Genomic DNA, 11,452 nt, shown 5'->3' on the forward strand with positions numbered 1-11,452 from the left:
TCTCCGAAAGCAATACCGCACGAAAAGAAAATAGGTAGCGATCTAGTCTTTACCAAGAATCCATAAGAATTCTCAAGGTATCAAAGACTTTCATCGATCAAAATAAAAAGAAATAAAAAGATGGAACCACATTCAAAAGCTCCTTCCATCTCTAAGTTCAATCACTTAATATTGCGGATTCGGATTTTCATCCTATCGACGCCCTAAGTCCATTGACATTAGAGAGGAATTAGGCTTCAAATTTGTGATTCAAAGACAATAAGAAGAATGGAGTAGGAGAAGATTCAATCACAAAACTCTCACCAAATGGATCATTAAGTATTAAATCCAAAGAAAGTTTAAAACAATTTTTTTGGTATTTTTTAATATAACATAATAATAAAACTAATACTAATATTTTTTTGGTTTTGAAAATTATAATATATATACATTTTATATCAATTAAAATAACACTAATAATAAAAACAAAATTATTGAAAACAAAGGAAAGGGGTGTAACTTGAGGAAATTCGCTGGGCTTTTCAAGACTGCTGGCCCAAACAATTTGAATGACAGCCTGGGAGTGAATGAATCAGGCAGTGGTGTGAAGAGGAAACCGGTTGGGCCTTATTAGAGATTGCAACATCTGAGCCCAAATCACATTGTTACTCTAAAACCCTAGCACAAAGAGTCCTTCTTGTCTTTTCAGTCACGGACAAACACATCCACATAACAAAAATAACACGCCTCTTCTCCTTTGACCGAGTATTTTCTTTATTTTGTGCATCTCCATGACCGAACCAAACAAACCTCTGTTACTCTTCTCCGATTCAATCCCCTATTCTCCTTCTTGAGCTCTCTCCATATCTCTCGCTCAACCAAAATTTCTCCACAGCAGACAAAGTTGAACCGAGATAAGAAGCTTATATGATGGCGAGCGTCGTTGTTGCGGGTTCATGATGAAGATGTCGGTTCGAAGAGATTATTGTGATTTTATGGTGATGTTGTTGTTGCCAGGGCTGAGTTTGAGATGTTCGATTTGAAGTGGTGATGTGATGATTCGGTTTGTACTCTTGAAGGTGAGTTCGATTTTGATGGTTATTTGAAGATGAGTTCGGTTTGAAGGTGATGTAATGATATGAGCAGAAGGTTAGTTTGATGATGATGGAATTATAAGGTTATTCTTCAGAATTTGGAGGTTTGTTGATGATCATTATGGATCGGTTTTGGTGGAGGAATGGCGGTTCGGTGTGAGTTGAAGAGGATGCGAATGAACGTTATGTGAATTGATGATGAAGATTCGAAGGTTTGGATTGTTAGTGAATGGAGAAAGGAAGATTCAATCAAAAAGTTTTGGAGGAGAATTGGAATTTGAATTTGGCAGCATTTCTCTACATTTTTCTCAACATCTAGTTTTATAGAGCTGAGAATTTGTGAGATACGTGTGGGAATTTGCTCTGCGCGTGTGAATCGGTGAAGGATCCGTGAAGGATGGTGAGCTGGCAAGGTGGTGATGAAAACGTGACTGAAGCGAATGAGAAAAATCTGCCTTTGTTCAATTTCCTTTGCTGTGAAGGTGGAAACCGTGACTGATTTTAGTGAGAGGAAAACGTGAACTCCCTTTCTCTTGTGGTCCCACTCAATTTTTGGCTCAAAATGGCTTGGGTCCTCATTATTAGTTTGGACCAAAAAATGATATTGGGCTTTCACTTGACTTCACAAATATGGCTTTAGAACTTGAATTAACAAATATGCACATGGGGCTTTGTACCAAATGAAATCCTCAATTGTCTTGGACTTTTATTATTTGCACCTAAATAAAATAAAAAAGACAAAATAACATGATAATAAAAGAAAATCGATTTTAAATTTTAATAGAAATTCAATTTAAAAACTAAAATCGAATTAATATTAAAATTGTAAAATCATACAAGACGCATAAATATTATTAAATGGTAAATGAACAAAACGTGCTAAGAAGAACACATACATATATTTTTCATTTTTTATATGAAATGAGAATAGACATAAAATACGGGTCAAAAATTAGGGTATGACAACAGACATTTACCTCGAAGACTGTCAAGATCAATGTTTAAACTCGAAGTTTTGAGATCAGAAGTGGCTGTGCCAGCATCATCCTGCATTTACAAGGTAAGATGTGAACTTAATCATTGGAATTAGAGTTTGAAAATGATTAAATTGGGAAATCCAAATACCTTGGTTGGAATGTTGTCTGGGCTTGAGTTATGACTCTCCACAATGGGGATAGTACTAGCAGCCTTCAAGGGTGAGTCCTCAGAAGATACCTTGTCACTCGATGAAGTGAGCTTCGAAGTCCCAGATCCCTTTCCTTTGGCTGAAGGGGTGGCAGTTTTCTGTCTTTTCTTTATTGCTTGTCTAGTACGAGGAGGAGATTTATCTTCGTCATCTGAAGCAGCTGTTTGAGGAACTTTTCGCTTCGAAGACGCTGGAGGTTTTGAGCTCTGAAATACATATTAAAACCAAGTGAGTAATATTCATTAAATTTCACAAGCTAAAATATAAGGTATCCATGTACCATGGGTTTCTTGTCAGTGGCGACAGAATCACCCCCACTCGCCTTGGTATTCCTCGAAGTTCCAGAACCCTTCTGTACAGGGGCTTCCTTGATTTGTCTCTTTCGAGTAACAGCTGTGAACAAAATATAAATAAGTATTTCACTGAAAAAGGAAAAGTTAGTCGAAAGATTTTCTAAACCCCAACCTTCGGGTATTGGAGTCAAGACGCGAACGTGCTCAAGACCTATATGAAGATGTCCTTTGAAAGTATCCAAGGTATGCTTAGTCGGGACCACTCGTTCAGCGCGTTTTTTAGATTCTTCCTGAAGAATTTTTATAAGATTCCCACACACAAACCAGTCTGGAAAAGGAGGGCTTAAGGCCACCCCGAAATCAGCACTAGGAAGTGGAGGAAATTTTGGAGGATGAAGTTCGAAAGCCACTTTATAACGTAGTTCAGGTCGAACAAACGTAGGCAATTTCAACTTATCCAGTTTAGCAGAAAACTTTTCACGTAAAGTGACCGCAGCTTCACGAACGGTCCGACTAAGGTCATCAGGCCTGTATATAGTTTCAAAGAACTTTTGAAATGCTTGGATTTCTTTAATATGAGTCAAAGTACCTTTATGGAAATTCTCCTGCACAATAGGAAAGGCTTCAGTTAGTTCCCGAGTAAGGCTTTCAGCATCGAAGATTTGCGTGGAATAATATTTTGTCCAACATTGATGAAAATCTAAGGTTTCACGAAGTTTGCCAGTTTCTTCCTTTGGAGTTAGGTAAGCTAATCTGGTTCCTTCTACTGTTCGATTCTTTATAGCTGCACTTTCTTCATCCACAACACCTTTATATGGGAGGTGAGCCTCAAATGTGGCATTAAGCCATAGTTGCAACAACCAGAAAGGACCAGCAAAAAAAAGAGATCCTGTTTTGTAGTTCTTAACAAGGTCTGTTGCTTCACCAAGATTCTCATAGAGAAATCCTAGAATTAACTGGCTTAGGTTTAACTTTTTCCCAACATTTAGCTGGTTAGCCATGCAAAGGTATCTCTTTGCTACTTGTATGGACCTAGAGCAAAAGACGCACCTCGAAAGCCAGAGTGCTAGAAATGCTATATGTTCTTCATCTGAGACGTCTGGGTTCGTTTCGTTGTGGTATTGTTGAATGAAGGCAATATAGGTAACTGTTGCTTCATTAAAATTGATGGTGTTAGTATCCATGAAATTGGGGTCGAAGGTTTCCCCAGTTGGTCGTAGCCCTGTAATGGCAGCTATATCGAAGAGGGTAGAGGTAACCATTCCACATGAAGGTGGAAAGTATTATGAGAAGCATCCCAGAAAGAAACTGACGCTACTAACATGGTTTGGTTATATTCTAGGCCTGTTTTGGATAACTGGATTAAGTCATAAATCCCTAATTGTTTCCAGAAAGAAGCCTTTTGTTTTTCCACCTTCGCTAGCCAAGAGTAATACAGTTCAGGATATTTTGCTAAAGGGATTGACCTAAAGACTTTCACAAAGTTGGCTACATAGTTTAACCTAATTTTATCCAAAACCAAAGAAGTTTCAGTTGAGGTTTCTGTTGTGTTATCAGGATCAGCTAAGACTGGACGACCTTCTTCATCTATCTTAATTTTGCTAACTAAAGGTCTAGTCTTATAATAAGCAGGGAAGAATTTACTCAAAGAGGGGTTGTTTCCTCCTGGTAAAGGACCCATGAAAGCATGAGTTTTTTCAGAAAGTTCAAAAGGGATGATTACCTGAGAAGCGTAGATAGCGCGCGCCTCTACATCATTTGGGTCTGGAATATGTGCTTGATTCTTTATCTGTGTAGGATTTTGAAGTTTCTGAATGGGTTGAAGAGCATTTGAAGAAGACGCCATGGGTGATTTGATTTGAGGAATAGGTTAAACGAGGCCAAAGAGAATTTTTCTTTTCTATGTTGAGGGTAATGAAAATAGAAGTGGAAGTTATGCGAGGGTAGAAGTTCAAGTATTTAAAGGTTTAACGGAAACCCTTTCAAATCTTTTAGGTAAAAGTCAAAAGACACGCGGCAGGCATTCATTTAATCCAACAGCGGTCGAATAACTATTAGCCTTATTCCTAGTATATAGGAGTAATGATCATGAAGTAATGCCAGAACGTGGGAATGTAAGTTCTGAGAAGACATCTTTGAAAATGACAAGACGTTTTGAAAGTGGAGTCATAAATGATTATGACGTTAGTCAGTTGTCTTGGAACTCTAAGAAGCGAGTAAAACGAAATCTCATCATGACAAGAAACGCCTATTTCTCTTGCTTTCGAAACAGGCATTTATTGGGGGCAATTTGTTAGCTGAAGATTTCGTTTAGAAAGAATATCCTTTGAAGAGTTACAATTCGAAGGAAGATGGTTACTGATGACCATTTCTGAGTTTGAAAAAATGGCTACTGATGGCCATGTTTCGAGAATGTTGGTTTGAGTTGGAGTAAAGATGGTTAGACTTGGAGCTAATTCAAAGAAGGTTATCTTTAAAGACTTGAACATTTTTTGCGAAATACGTAAAGTACTGAAGCTTAACGTGTTTTCGTAGCATTCTCAATTCTGATCACGTTGCCACGCGTCGAAAGAGGATTCAGGCGGGAGGATTTGAATTTCGAAGTAGTTTGTGTAACTGCACAAAGACAGATGGCATCCCAGGGATTCTTGTGGGCAACTGTTGAAAGTATTTGTGGGTAAATATTTTCTGTAATATATCGTATCCACAGGGATTGGTTAATATCACTGCCGTTCTATAGTTGTTTATTTTGAGTTAAGAAATTTGGTTTGGTTTGTTTTATACTAATAATAATATCAAAAGCAAATAATAAAATAAAAGCAAGTAAAGGACTTTGTGTTAACAAATAAAGAAAGATGTTGAGTCTTTAGGGTTCATCAACCTAATCCTATACAATTATCAATTAATTCACAATAGAACAATCCGTTGAATCATTATCTTCACTTATCCTCAAATAAGATTCCATGTCTGCAAATCAAATTAGATAACTTTTACCGGCATGAGATTCGATCTCTCCAAATCACAATAACGATAATAGTAATTAAGAACGATAATTATGAAAACCCAATTACAATTCCATCTCTGCAAATTGCAATTGAATCAATATAGTAACCTAGGGCAAAAGTTAAATCCTTTCTTTCGATCAAAGATTCAACGATAATTTAAGAATAAAAACAAGATTTCTTATTGATAATGAATTCAAACAATTGTTCACAGGAATTAATCAATGGTAATGTATATTCATAGGTTAACTACTACCTTAGACTCAACAAGAGGGATTTAGCTCTCCATAGACATGAAGAACATACAAGAATCAATGGAGGAATTCATCTTCATCAATAGAATGCCTTCAATTGGTAAAGAATCCACCTTCTATTGTTATTCTCAGCTTCAGAATCAGATTGCTCTCCTAATTTCGCTCCCAAAAAGTATATCTAACCACTTGGAAACTAGGGCTTTAAAACAGAACTTTTGGGCTTTTAACGCCGAGGCCGCGGCGCGGCAACGGGCTGGCGCGGCGCGCCCCTCAAACAGAAGTATTTTCGCGGCGCGCCTAGGAACTCTCGCGGCGCGCCCTTTGTACTTTCCATCTTTTTCTTCAGCCTTTGAGACTTCCAGCTTTCTTTCCTCCTCATGTTCTTCTTAAGTTCTTATTCAGCTCAAAACCTGCAACAATAACACCCACAAGTGATTTGATTTGCTTTACGCACGAACTAAACTTATTCAGTTCAATTCTTAATGAAAACCTATGGATTCATCACATTTTTGCATTGGTTTAGAGAAGAAATCACTTATATTAACACATGAATTTACCATTAATTTACTCCTAACAAACTCTCCCCAACTTAGAGTTTTGTTTGTCCCTAAACAAAATTACTTACCTCCAGCAAAGTCTATAGACAATCAAGCAACAAGTTTTTCAAAAAGTTTTTCTCAAGTGATTCAATCCAGTAACCAAGTCAAATACTCTTCTTCTACCTGCAAACTCAGAATATACACATGAAACAAACTTTGAAAGCAAATTACCTCCAGAAGTTCAAAACACTACACAATTGTAATTGAATCAGCACTAATCACTCTCATCAAAAAGTATGATGAATAAAAGAGGGGTTAAACACTCATCCAAACAATTAAATCAACACAGATCCATATCATACGTTCACCAAATTGTCAGCATCAAGTCTTGTGGAATCTGAGAATCAGAAGGTCTTTCTATGGTTGTAATGTGGTTTAGATTCAAGGAAAAGAAGATAATCAAAGGTTGTTCCTAATATAGAGAAGCATCCAAATCATAACTTATTTCTTTTTCTCTAAAACTCTAATTCCTCCATCTTTTTTCATTCATTCGTAGCTTGATTCTTCTTTTTCACTTCTTTTTTTTTTCAACAATCTTTATATTCAAACGTTGTTACTTCTCTTTTTTTTTTTTCAAGCTACGACTTCTTTTATCTTTCACCGATTCCCATAAGTACTTACTCTTCTTTTGAATGTGACTCTCCCCAACTTGGAGATCAACCTGTATTCAGATTATATGAATGCTCCCCTACTTTCTAAAAAAGGTCAAAGAGAAAACACATCACCAAATTTTATGGTTGATGGTCCAAAACAAAACTTTTTATTGAGATCAAACTCACCAGGTATTTCCTTGGTGCATATTATGATACTTACCTTGACCTCAGGCTCAAAGAATGGTTAGCAAAGGATCACACTCTCACAGAAGAAGATAATTTTTACGGTGGAGTCGGCTCAAAGAACTCTCAAATTCAAACAATTGCCTAAATCACTTCCACAGATTTCCACAGACGATGCAACAACCGGTTTAGCATGATACGAACAAGTCAAAATAATTGATGGTCTCCTGCATATAGTAAACAATGGAAAGCTTTCCTCACAATGGTTAAGGCTAAGCTGATCCAATAAAATAGTGTACCATAAAGAACTTCTGACAGTATTTACTAACACCTTAAGTTTCATTGCACACATTAAGAGTTTGAGTTTGAAAATTCATACCTGCTTTGTTACTTATTGAAAAAGAAAGTGAAACTGAAAATTTTTTTGAACATATTCACTTCCTACCACTTTTCATACGTGTTGCTTCCTTGTTGATACTTCGCTTGAGATTCCCGCTTTGTTATGGGACTACTTACTCTAACTGGGAGTACATAACAGACATAAAAACATAAAATTGAACATAAAAAATGCAAAGAGTAAATCCACCCCCAAACTTAAACTAAACATTGACCTCAATGTTTCGTAACAAGCCCGAGAGGGTTGACTCACAGAGGGTATTGCAATATCAATTGCCTCTTCCTAGCTTTCACCAGAAAGGTTCCCTTATTATTTCCTGAAATAAAAATAAACAAAACAAAATAAAACATTAGAAGCGTGGTTTGCCTCCCACGAAGCGCTTCGCTTAACGTCGCATGGCTCGACGGTTCATGGTTGAATCATCAACCATTGTCTCGTTTTCTTGGCACTTTTCTTACCAATGTGAAGCCCCAAAAGTATTTCATGTTTGCTTGTTTGGTTTCTTCATCCTTAATTCTTACCACTTCAACTCGCGATCTCTCTTCCTTCATTTGTTTTTTCCTCTCCTCAAGAGAGATAACCTCCTTATCCGTTAATTTCTTCGTCGGTGAGAACCTATCCTTGATGAATTTGACAAATTTTGGCTTTAACTTTAAACCTTCTAAAGATGGGATGGTGATTTGCAAACGGCTAAACATTTCCATTGGTCGGAAGCAATGACTCTCCTTCCCTTCTTTATTAGGAACTTGTGGAGGAAGTAATTCCAATGAGAGTTTATGCTCATTTGCATTACTACTCTTCTTCAACTCTAAGTCCACCATATTTTCCTTTGAAAAAGTTTCAACTTTTGAAGTTTCTAACTCATTCACAACTTCTTTGATTATATCCTCCTTTTTTGTTCCTTCGACTAACACATCATCTACTTTTTTAGGAGGTCTTGGATAAGGTAGCTTCATTGAGGGCTCATACTCAACTTCTATATTTTTCTTGATGTTTAAATGCTCTATATTATCCTTTTCAACAACATCTTCTTTGTCATCAACTTCCTCATCAATCACTTTTACACTCCTTATAGAGGTCGCATTGCAGGTTTCTACACACGTCATAGGATTTTGAAAAGTTGAAGCCTGACTTACATTTTGCTCGGTGAAGAATTTGGTAAATTGAACATCTTGCGTTTCCCGGTTTTGTTGAATGGATAAAGAGAATTGCATGAATTGATTCATGGTTTCCTCTAACTCCGAGGGTCCACTTTGATAACCTTGATTATAATGTGAAAGCCCTTGTTGTTGATTTGTCATTGACATTTGCATGAACTGATTCATGGTCTCCTCTAACTCAGAGGGTCCACTTTGATAACCTTGTTGTTGTGCCGACGGTTGAGTGTACGGTTGAAAGGCTTGTTGTTGATATTCATGGTCAGCTATATGATACTCCATCATATCTTCCGGTGTGTACCATCCGATATCATGAAACTCATTAGCTTGAGGTGTGAACTGTGACACACTTTGAAGGAGATACTCCATTTGTTGAAATAGGATCTCGTTTTGAGCATGAATCGCAGCATTTATATTTGGGTCGAACATGTCGACAAAGAAAATTCTACAAAACTAGCAAACAAGTGAAATAACAGGATAAAAAATAATAATAATAAAAATAAAATTAAAAGAAATAAAAATAAAAATTAAAAGATTATTGAAATAACAAAATCTAAAATAAACTAACTAACTAAAATTCTAAAATAAAGGAACTAAACTAAAAATCTAAAATAAAGGAAATAAACTAAAATTCTAAAATAAAGGAACTAAACTAAAAATCTAAAATAAAGGAATTAAACTAAAATCCTAAAATAAAGGGACTAAACTAAAATTCTAAAATTAAGTAACTAAACAAAAAATCTAAAATTAAGTAAATAAACAAAAAAATCTAAAATTAAGTAAATAACTCAAAATAATACGACTATTGCAATGCGTGCAATATTGACACCAATCCCCGGCAACGGCGCCAATTTGTTGAAAGTATTTGTGGGTAAATATTTTCTGTAATATATCGTATCCACAGGGATTGGTTAATATCACTGCCGTTCTATAGTTGTTTATTTTGAGTTAAGAAATTTGGTTTGGTTTGTTTTATACTAATAATAATATCAAAAGCAAATAATAAAATAAAAGCAAGTAAAGGACTTTGTGTTAACAAATAAAGAAAGATGTTGAGTCTTTAGGGTTCATCAACCTAATCCTATACAATTATCAATTAATTCACAATAGAACAATCCGTTGAATCATTATCTTCACTTATCCTCAAATAAGATTCCATGTCTGCAAATCAAATTAGATAACTTTTACCGGCATGAGATTCGATCTCTCCAAATCACAATAACGATAATAGTAATTAAGAACGATAATTATGAAAACCCAATTACAATTCCATCTCTGCAAATTGCAATTGAATCAATATAGTAACCTAGGGCAAAAGTTAAATCCTTTCTTTCGATCAAAGATTCAACGATAATTTAAGAATAAAAACAAGATTTCTTATTGATAATGAATTCAAACAATTGTTCACAGGAATTAATCAATGGTAATGTATATTCATAGGTTAACTACTACCTTAGACTCAACAAGAGGGATTTAGCTCTCCATAGACATGAAGAACATACAAGAATCAATGGAGGAATTCATCTTCATCAATAGAATGCCTTCAATTGGTAAAGAATCCACCTTCTATTGTTATTCTCAGCTTCAGAATCAGATTGCTCTCCTAATTTCGCTCCCAAAAAGTATATCTAACCACTTGGAAACTAGGGCTTTAAAACAGAACTTTTGGGCTTTTAACGCCGAGGCCGCGGCGCGGCAACGGGCTGGCGCGGCGCGCCCCTCAAACAGAAGTATTTTCGCGGCGCGCCTAGGAACTCTCGCGGCGCGCCCTTTGTACTTTCCATCTTTTTCTTCAGCCTTTGAGACTTCCAGCTTTCTTTCCTCCTCATGTTCTTCTTAAGTTCTTATTCAGCTCAAAACCTGCAACAATAACACCCACAAGTGATTCGATTTGCTTTACGCACGAACTAAACTTATTCAGTTCAATTCTTAATGAAAACCTATGGATTCATCACATTTTTGCATTGGTTTAGAGAAGAAATCACTTATATTAACACATGAATTTACCATTAATTTACTCCTAACAGCAACGTGGCATCAGATTAGTGTAGGACCGTTAGGGTCGAATTTAGTATAAATAAGGGTCTTAATGTTAGGATTCCGGGTGTTCATTTTGTACAAATCACTCATAAACCACTCAAGTATCAAGTGTTTAGAGAACGAGTTCGCTGAGAAATGTACGTATGACACCAACAACAGTTTAATACATTTGTATTTTTCTTTATTCAAGCATCTTTTCATTATTACTGCTTTCATTTGCTTCCTGTTATTTATATTCCTTCACTTCTTTATTTCGTCTAACTTTCATTTCGAAGCACCTTATATTTCTGCATTTTACATTCTTGCACGTTACATTCCTGCACTTTTACATTTCTGCAGTTTATATGCCTTTATTTATATTTCTTCGTTGAAAGACATACTTATGTGTATAACAAGTGTTGTTTTTAAGTAAACATTCACATGATCATATCATAAACAAGTTTTCTCGAAGCCAGAACAAACAAGCATGAATCAAATCATATCGAAAGACAATTGTTTGACTATGTCCTAGGATCAATCTAGTCGATCCTGCGAGTAACCAAAGTATACTTTATAGTTTGGAGGACTAGCGGTTGTTTACCAGAAATCACCGTAAACAGAGGGTGGGCACTCAATCCATCTTATTTTTCAATCGTTTGAATAACCATACTTGGTGTGTGGCAATTCGAATAATTG

This window comes from Vicia villosa, linkage group LG4 (assembly GCF_029867415.1).
Source record: "Vicia villosa cultivar HV-30 ecotype Madison, WI linkage group LG4, Vvil1.0, whole genome shotgun sequence".
Taxonomy (NCBI): domain Eukaryota; kingdom Viridiplantae; phylum Streptophyta; class Magnoliopsida; order Fabales; family Fabaceae; genus Vicia; species Vicia villosa.